The 10,186-nt window shown below is 40.7% G+C and overlaps 2 pseudogenes; both read right to left on the reverse strand.

Moving 5' to 3' along the window:
• Positions 1–422: 422 nt before the first annotated feature.
• Positions 423–6,410, reverse strand: LOC147984831 (uncharacterized; annotated as a pseudogene).
• Positions 6,411–6,611: 201 nt separating this feature from the next.
• LOC147984832 (uncharacterized) lies at positions 6,612–9,010 on the reverse strand (annotated as a pseudogene).
• Positions 9,011–10,186: the final 1,176 nt, after the last annotated feature.

The following is a 10,186-nucleotide window of genomic DNA, read 5'->3' on the forward strand; positions in this document are numbered from 1 at the left end:
CATTTTTTCAGCGTGTGTATTTTAGAATATGAGCCCACTCTCACAACCATGCGAGCCCATTTTCATAGCCAGATGGAAACGAGCTATTTTATATTTGCGAATTTAGCTTTGTTGTCTACATAAACAGGAATTATATACACAATAGGAATCCTAAAGTATATTGACGGCCCTGGCTATGCCAGCTATAGAGACATAAATGGCACTCAAAATTAAATAAAAAGCCAGAGAGACATAAACAGTGCAAGCAACAGAGTCTTAACAGGGTTATCATTAGTTCTTACACACATACTCTTGGCAAGTCTTACATACACAGAGAAAAATAATTATACATTACGGTTAACCTATGCGGTTAAACAAAAGGAGCGAAATAGACTACAATTCTAAAAGGTCTAGTTTAGGATGCATTCTTATAGAATACAACTCTAGAAACCTTTCCTGATGCTTTTTCGTTGCTTCTCTGATTTGAGCCCTGCGCTTGAGCCTTTTTGCTATCTTCTCAATGTTGGTATGAGGTTCGTTCATAAGCTGATCCATGGGATCTTTCCTAGACGATCTGTTGAGCGCTGTTACATTGTATATATTATCAGATAATCCATGCATGTATCTTGTAAGAACGAACAAGCCCATAGCATTTTTCTTGTGCCCATACCTAGACATCATTAATTTGTTCTTGATGGATCTGGTTTTCGCCTTTCTTTTCTGCGTGTTATACTTAGGTACAGCCAACTCATGCTTTAGAGACCGATTTTCCTCATCCAATTTCTTCATGTTGCTATAATTGTAGTCTCTTAGTTCAGTCTTAACCATCCATTTTATGTATCCAATTGCTTCCATGGCAGTTGTGTCCTCTGACATTGCATGATCGATACACTGCACCCCAGGAATAGACATATGACTGCCATGATCTTCAACATATGATGTGGGTGTATGAAAAAAACAGTGACGCATACTCTACCGCCATCACATGCTTTGCACCGATACTCAGCTGGTGGAAGTTCTAAAGTCTCTAAAAGAACACCCAACATCATCTTGTAAGGGATTTCGATCATCAGTGGTGTGGCCTATGATTTTAAACGAATGTCATTATGCACAAGGGCACGAATCATATTTCTGCAGGTAAAAGCTTTTAGAGGGGAAAGTGTACTTTGAATAACCCAATTAAAACTAACACCATATTAGTTTTTGCTATGGAAACAGCTGCATGTTCAAATTCAAGGATGAGAGAACAAGGAACGAAGATAACTAATTTATCTTGGGCAACTTTATGCACAAGATGTTGATGAAGGTAAGTTTGTATATGATCACTTGTATAAGCATAAGCTATGCAACGGCGGTGTAGAGCACAACATTTACTACTTAGTAGCTTCTAATTATCACAATTATGAGCTGATAACTATCACAAGTGTGAATTGAATCCTAAATGCAATGTATAAATAGAAGTATTGTGCTTGTATGAAATAAAAAGACTTTGGTGTGCAAGACTCGCGTATGAACACACATCTAACACTGAAACAATGTAGGAAGCAGTTTTTCTGAAAGCAAAGAGGGCACTATTTTACAAAGTTTAAGTACATAAATCACTAAAGAAATATATTAGTGCCCTTTTCTTAAATTATGCGAGCACTTGGTGTATTATTTTTAGATGACCATGCTAGCATTGGTGTTCGTAGTTCAAATTTTGTCTTGCTGAGTGGTGTCAGTACATGCATATCTACTTGCATGCTTAAAACTTCATGACATTAAGAAATAGTTTTCATAATAAGCCCACGATGCTTAAATTACACATCTTACTCAGAGGAAATAGGCGTAGAAAAACTATCTACAATAGATAACTAAAGCATCGGTTGTTTTCTATTATATAATCACCAACCTCACAGCAAGGCTATGAATTCTCATACTTAGTGTAGGACTCTTCCATGTTTGGCACTTCCTCCTGCATCAAATATTCAGAACAGCTTTAGTGCATACCAAGGAAATCATTCTGGTTAAAGAAATGCTTGTCTATTTTTCAGAAGGAAAGCCACCTCAAGCAGCTGGTCTTCAGATTGGATATTGTTGGAGTATTCTTCATCCGGAGAAAACTTGGCATATATCTCCTCTACATATAGTGGCATCTTGTGTGAAATAAGGCAGATAGCTCAAACGCTGACCACACCTTCAACCTTAATCAGAAAGAGGGCACATAGATCTGCAGCCCCATCACTGAATCGTAAGGGTAGTTACCTGTGGTCGTGCTGAGGACTTCTTCGAGCACCCAGATGCTGAAACACATGGAGAAGCAGCGGCTAGCAATATTGACTGCGCTCGCGCCAGTGTGGTCATTGTTTGAGAGCGAGGCACTGAACATGCGGGAGAGAACACTCTGCTGATCTAGGTTTCATCTGGCTGCCTTTGTAGCAATATATGATATGTCTATGGGCCTTTTGGCTAGGCTATTTTCTCTAGGCCCATACACTGCAACTCCCAAGGGCCTCCATAGTAGTTGGAAAGAAAAGGTGTGAATAGAAAGGTACACAAAGGGCCATGCTAATTGTTGATCGTAGGTAATAGCAAAGAGAAGCAGACAATACAGTCTTACAAATGGAATGCAAAGCTGAGTATCTACGATCTTAAACTGGCGTTGTTGTTTGAAAATAAAAAGACAATGGTACCATAGTAAGGTTGCTTGCTAATAAGCCATCTGTAATAGGCAGTTGAATTTTCTGATCTTCTCCCCTATTTGATGTATAGCAGTTCGCTCAGAGAGCAGAATACATCAACTTTTGTAGGCTTCATCGCAACAATATTCATGTGGGAAATGAACAAACAAGTTCACTGTTATATCATAGGACTTTGTTAGTATGTGTACATAAATTGACTTACAGCGGCATGTAATGATGTCCTGTATGCATATAGTCTGATTGGCATTCACGCGGTGTTATGTACATGGTAATATAGTCTGGGATATCAATTACACTGTCAATCCAGCCGAAATGTGTATTTATGAAGGCCTGTCTAGGCAAATCATTCCCTTTGACGAAAACAAACGGGCTCAACAGCTAGCTTGCTATCTCGTGTCGGAGGATTCCGGTCAGAAGTTCAGTTATACTCTCACGAATAAATTGGGTAAGAGAAATTTGCAGGCCACCATAAGAAGCACACCATGGAATAGCCCTGAAGATGTGGCCACCAAGCTCAAGTGTCAACTTTCCAGAATAGTTGATCTGAATGCTAGAATTGTAGCATACTGAACATCCCCTTGATAGTACACGACAAAAGCATCAAAGCTAATCGGCTTCACCCTGACATACCTCGACGCTGGTATATACCGAATTACCATAGAAAATATTTCCTTTCTGTCTATGGGTTCAACACTATCTTCTCGTTTGAGGACTATAGAATGTGATAGCTCCTGGAATCTATCGGGGTCGACCTCCATATCCTGAAGAAAACAGTGTGGGGCAGCAGCACCGATGGTGATGCCCCGAGCATCTGGCACAGGTGGTAATGGCTCAATGGGCCTAATTATCTTCCAGGAAGGGTTTTTAAGCACACTAATAAGCACAATGAACATGTCCAGGTGGATCCCTACTGCTATCTTTGCTCTATCCCTAAACCTACGTCTGACCTTGATATTCATCCGCAATGGTACATTTTCTGGCATGTCTGTCCAACACATGCACCGAAGCGCGAGAAGATCGCTGTAGGTGATTGTGTCAGGGTAAAGATCAGAGACGACACAATATGGATGCAATATAAAATCTACTGTCTTGAATGTCCAAAGGCGTAGCGGGAGGTTTGTTACTTCAACTAAAAACTGGGATCCGACATGGTTATCATGGAAATCATAGGCTGGTGTGCCACAAAATGGTATGCTTTCATCTGCACAGAGAGTCGTAAAGTATATATTTCCTAGGCTAAGCATTTGTTTGGACTTAAGGAACTTGACTACTTGTCTGTTCTACTGCTTGTTTGGGATGCTAATTAAGAATTCTTGGTCAGGAGCATCAAAAGTAACCATTTCGTCGCATTCTAGCTAAAAATCTTTAGCCAATGCATCATCAAAGTGCCTTCGTGTAGTTCTACTATCAGGAGAGAAAATGATTTGGAAATGGTAGTGTGTCCGAACCTCTAGGCATTTTGTTTCACTATAATAAAGAAAATCTCTTGGAATATTTCTTCTGGAAGAGACAGACCAGGACGAAATACCTAGAAGTATTATAAAATAGTCTAGGCTAAATGACTCCGCCAGCTTAGGCGTTGAGAAAGGATGATCGGGTCTAAGAATACAGGGGCAGCGGCTCAGCTTAGAGGAATAGGGAAAGAATAGAATCTACCTTGAACTGAAACGGCAGTATAGGACACAACTTCATCGGTTGAAGAAGATGCCATAAGCCCAGGGTACCAAGTTGTACCAAGGGAATATACCATCAAAATGGATGTGCGGAGAGTGTGACAACGGGATTGGTGGGGTGGATCAAGAGATCGTGTAGGTTATGGGGAACATCACATAGGTCAGTCCTCAGGCACACAACCTGTCTGGATATGAGCCATGGCCAAGAATGAACCTATTGGGCCGAAGAAAACCAGGAACGGGCTAGAGCCTTAAAAGCTATGAAAAAAGGAGGAGATGACCAGAGTCTAAAACAGAGGGGGAACAAAATTATCTATGAGAAGAAGAAATCATCTAAAGGCTATGGGGCAGCATATCACGCATAAAAAGGAAAATCATACTCGAACAGGACACACATAATAGCCTAGACTTCACTTGATTATATAAAGGAGTTTTTGTCTTGTCGTGCTTTGACACTACTACTTGAGCAGCCAAAGACTCTAGTTTTAGGCCTGCTTCATAAGGAGCATTCAGTTACACTAAAGTTCATGCAGGTATCATAGGCATCAACGGGCTCGTCTTGAAGCTGGTCAAAGAGCATTGAGGTGGAGCGCTGTTGCTGATGAGGCTAGTTGCATGAACGGTCATCTTTCTCCCGTGATGTGGTCGTGGAGAAGCTAACATTACAACATAGATTATCTACAGTAAAACATAGGATAGAAGACAAAGTTAAAGCATGTTTATAGGAAAGGAATCTAGCAACAGCATGAGAGAACGGATTTGGGCTATAGCTATAGGTAATATATCTCTGTGTAGCTAGCATAGAGTAGTTACTGATTTGATTTCTTTCCTGTCGCAGCCCCTTTCCAGCTGCAGGGTTCCTTTATAGAAAAGTGTTGTAGTTAGAAATGAAGGAGTGTTGTATTTATATGGATTCAAAGAATGCAGAGGCAGATACAAAGCAAACAAACTGGCACCTTTTGTTTTGGGCGTCTGGTTCTGCTCATCCTTGTCATTCTTTTCCTCAACAGCAACTCAAGGAGCTTCAACCGTCCCATCAGATTCCTCCTGGTGCACCTAGCAATTGTTTGATAATAGAGCAAGAAGAGATACCAACACTCAAAGGTAAATGAATTGGTTCAAGTATATTTCAGATCATTCAATCAGCTAGACAACATCCAACAGAATATTTTTATGGCCATCTATGTAATATAGCATTTGACTATTTGTCAGCTAAAATAAGCAGTAGTGAAATAGCTTTACCTCTACTGTTTCATCAGGCTCCTTCACATGTTCTTCTCGTGGAGCTGCTTTCTTATCAAGACCTAGAAACAAGGAACGTCTGGCACTACTGGCTGGGCATGGCCATTTTCTACCCAAAAAACAATGACAAACATGAGTGCAATAAAACAGCCAAGTGTATTGTAGCGCTCTGTTTCAAAAGGTATACCCTGGGGATGTAGTTGGAAGGAGACTGACACTAAGCTTTGAAGTTGGTGTCCGCGTATATGCATCAAGAGGCACTTAGAAGAATTAAAATAGCCTACTAGCAGTCAAACCGAACAAAGAGCATAGTAGAAGGTAAGTTAAGACAACTACACACCTCGCCTGTATGTGTTTGATAGCCTATAGCAAGGCTGCCTGATGAGTTTCCAGGCTGCACTTGATGCATGTTTGGTGTATTTGGTGTAAAAATTGCAGAAGTTGCTGGACTGTCTATCAGTGAGGTAGAAGATGATGCTCCGGACATCCCAGGAATACAGTCAAAAGCAGATGAGCTTAACTGAGGCTTGTAGGTTTCCATAATCTTTACAACTTGGAATGACAACTACTGGCTAGTGGTTGAAAAGCTTCTCTTTAAAATGGACACCAGGAGCTTATACTTCTGCCCAACATCCTGATTAACTTCTGGTGGAGCAATCCTGTCAACCATTGTCACACGAGCAATTTCTTGTATGGTTACAAGCCTTGGGTTCCTAAACTTCAGCAAGGTAAGAATAGGCTTTCCCATAGCTCCTTTTTCAACCTTATCAAACATAACAAATTTAGCCTCATCCACATCATCACGTTCAAGGACAGAAACACAATATCTACCCATGGCATTAGCATAATGAAATTAGTCGGCTAGCTTGAGAATAAACAACTGTAAATGAGCGGACACCAAGCAGAGAATGAGCAAGGCACATACGTTTCTTGTGCTTCTTTAGCTGAGCAGTTAGGATTAGTGCATCAGTACTGCGATTCCATCATTGTTGAGGTCTTGCTGCAGGAAGAGCAAGAGAAGAACGACCAGCGCTGATCAGGTGTAAGCCTTTGGACCGTAACGGTGCAGATGAACCTTTTTTCCTGTGTAAACAACATCATTCAGTATTGGGTATATAAACACAATTGCCTGTTATAAAAATTGGAATGATAGCCTGCTTTTCGTCCCTTGCCAGCACTGCCTCTGCCTCAAATTCAACTGCGCGATCACCCCAGAGGACCAGCCTCAGCTCTTGGCCCCTATAGATTCCACACTATTCATAGATGAGCAAAGCAATCAAGACACAACTAAACTCACTGTAAGTCAGTGAGGATTATTGTCCTTGTGCTTGATGGTTCTGGCTGGTGCGATGAGTGGATAGGGATCACATCAGAAACATTAGTTATCCTTCCGATGACATGTTCAAAATGAAATGATCCAGAAAAGCATGAGCCTTCCAAAACTTTAGAAGGAGATATTTTCTATGGGTAGGCATGTATCATCAGAACTTACCAAGAAAATGGACAGGACGGCCACGTGGCCTGCGAATGTCTTCAAATGGGACCAAATTATAGGTACAAAATGGGTAGTCTGCCTCCAAGCCTGGGCGAAGCACGACATTACTAAACCTGGTGAACTGGATCATGTACGGGCTCTCAACAGCCCTAAATCTTAAGGTAGGCTTTGACTCAATGCAGTTGAACTTAGTCTTCATGTAGACCTTTCCTTCTTCTAGCTCATGTTGTAGGCGTTTTGCTGCCTGAGGCGGTCTCTGCACGTACATATGGTTGCCCTGCGAACAAAATGATTAACTATAAAGACAGCCTAGCTTCAACATAGAGAAACAGTGTTCATTCAGGCATGTACAAGGCATACCTGGCTATCAAGAACAACCAAGTCCATGTGTTGGATGGGTCCATTGTCAGTTCCTCCATGATAGAACTAGAGGCAAGATACAAGGGCAGAAAAAACCCGTTCCCTGATGTGGTTTGTATCTCAGAAAGCAGTTGATGTGCCATCTACAAAGGCAAACACAGTGCTTCTTAGGAAGATGAAAACATATACAGAAGAGTTATACTAAGCACAGCAATATGATAGCATACCTAATTAAATTGAAGCGAACAAACATACCAAGCATACTACAAAAATAGTTTGAAGGCGTAAATATAGCTATGAAGAAAGAACGGACAATAGAGAGTCTAAGATCAGGCTCAAAACCATCGATAACATAGATACTATTTGAGGCAATGGGTGACGGCGGGAAAAATAGTATTTACAATCTCAAACCTTGTTGAAAAGGGATCACGCAAACAAAAGGAATCATCAAAATCAGGAGCCATGTGAAAATAGTTTAAGTAGTAGTCAGACCAAAAGTAGCTCGCAAAATAACATGTGACATAAAGATTATTCTAGAGACTGAAAGAACTTAGAGAATCCAAAGTTTCTAGTCTCAGATCCAAGCGTGCCATCTTCATTTTCAATAAGTATTTTCAAATTTTTCTTAGAAGTGACACATGAGATTGCCACATAAAGCTGGCCATGAGTACAAATGGGGCTTTTAAGGTATAATCCAACAGCTGAGAGAGTCTGTCCCTGGCTTTTATTGATGGTCATGGCATAAGAAACCCTAACCGAAAATTGGCGGATGTAGAGTAAATGACCATCTAGGATTCTTGGTAGTGAGGCATATCCTTGGAATGTATACAACATCTCCGATATTAGAACCAGTCATAATAATAGCCTCTATGACCTTCTCACACTAGTAGAAAAAGGCCCATTTGTCCCGGTTCATAAGGCCCATTTGTCCCGGTTTGAGAACCAGGACTAAAGGGTCGGTACTAAAGCCCAATACCTTTAGTCCCGGTTCTTATATGAACTGGGACAGATGGGGCTCCACTTGGCCGCTGCGGCTTTCCCGAGACGGGGAGCCTTTTTTCCCGGTTGGTAGCACCAACCGGGACCAAAAGGCATCCAGGCGTCAGCAATTAAGGGGCTAGGGTTTTTGTTTTTTTTCAAGGGGGGGGGGGGGTTGGGGGTTTTGTAGGGTTAATGTAGGGGTTTCATATATTAATTGTGCTAGCTAGCTAATAGAGAGAAGTGTCCTATCTTATCTCCGTGGTTGGTCGACGCTACGTACTATACGTATAGAGAGGACTCGACACACCAGCTAGTAAGCAAATGAAGGAAACCATTAAGTACATAAGATCGTCATGAACATATATAGAGAGAAGTGATCAACCTCTCCTTCTCCGAGAGATTGGTCGAACAACAAGTTTTCGTATATCTATCCGACGCTACTGACTACATATATACAATATTAAGATCTCTTACAATCCCCTATCTTCTGAACTCAAGTTCCACATGGTATTCTCCAGCTTTACTGATAATGTGGTCATGAAAGAATCCCGCAAATTCCTCTTGAATTGCTCATTTGCGATCATGTGGTAGGAGTTCATCCCGCATCTGCCACGTCTAATTTGAACAAGGGGGTCAATACATATATATGAATGAGACCTAACACAAATGATGGTATAATAAAATGAAATTGTGAATATTATTGCTTACGCACATCAAATTTTCTTTTATAGTAGCCCCGGTTATTTTTGCAAGTCGCATTGTAGATGAACTCGCAAAGGTAGTATCCACAGTAATTATTCCCGGGTTCCTGCCACAAGCACTATACGAGAAATACAGGTCAATCAAACTGATAATGAAGCATTATAAATGGTATTGATGAAATTAGCTAATCAAAGGGAGATGCACGGAACTAGCTAGCTAGTTGTACTTAATTTCGGGTGTGTAAATTGCAGCTCCCCCAGCAGTCCCGGATCTTGTGCGGTGAATACTTTTCAAACCCTGCAGGACAAAGAAAACAATTACTTGATATCTAGAAATGAACAAAATTGTGGTTTTGGTGTGATAATGATCGATTGAACTTACTTCTCAAGCATTTTAGTCATGTCCGCATAGTCCTCGGGAGTTTTTCGTCTCGAGTCTAAGATGGTTATTAGTCCCTGCTCAAGCTTAATCTCTAGGAGAATAAAGTGGAAGCTACACACACATGCATAACTCATCAATTACATTACTATAACCTTGAGTAATACTGGAAACCGAATATGCACAAGACAGTAACACTCACTTGAAGTTGTAAGGAAAGAGTATTTTATCTTTGTTTTGATTTTGAAGCAACGATTTTAGCAAGTTGGCCTCGGCTTCTATAGGATCATGTTTAACCATCCATTCATCAATGATATTTGTGTTAATGAACCCAATATCATAGATTTTTTCCTTTCTGCATTCGACGATCTTCAATCTGCATAATATAGTGAGGATAATTATATATACATGCAATGAAAGAGCTGAGCTATATAGAGAGACTTAATTATAGAAGTAGTACTTACAGATAGTAGGAAGTGATGACTATTTTATCGAGGGCCTTTTGATTTAAAAACTGGAAGAACTCCTCAAATGGAACAGACAACAAATCAATTCCAATGAGGTTGTGCTCCTCTTTAACTCTCAAAGTCAAAGTATCCTCACCAGACTCGCTGCAGGTTTTCATGTACCAGTTATGGAATCTTCGCATCATCGTTGTTAGAGGAGGATGACCATCTTTGACGAGAGGCTTCCCG

This window comes from Triticum urartu, chromosome 2A, assembly GCF_056163025.1.
Source record: "Triticum urartu cultivar PI428250 chromosome 2A, HENAU_Tu73, whole genome shotgun sequence".
NCBI lineage: Eukaryota > Viridiplantae > Streptophyta > Magnoliopsida > Poales > Poaceae > Triticum > Triticum urartu.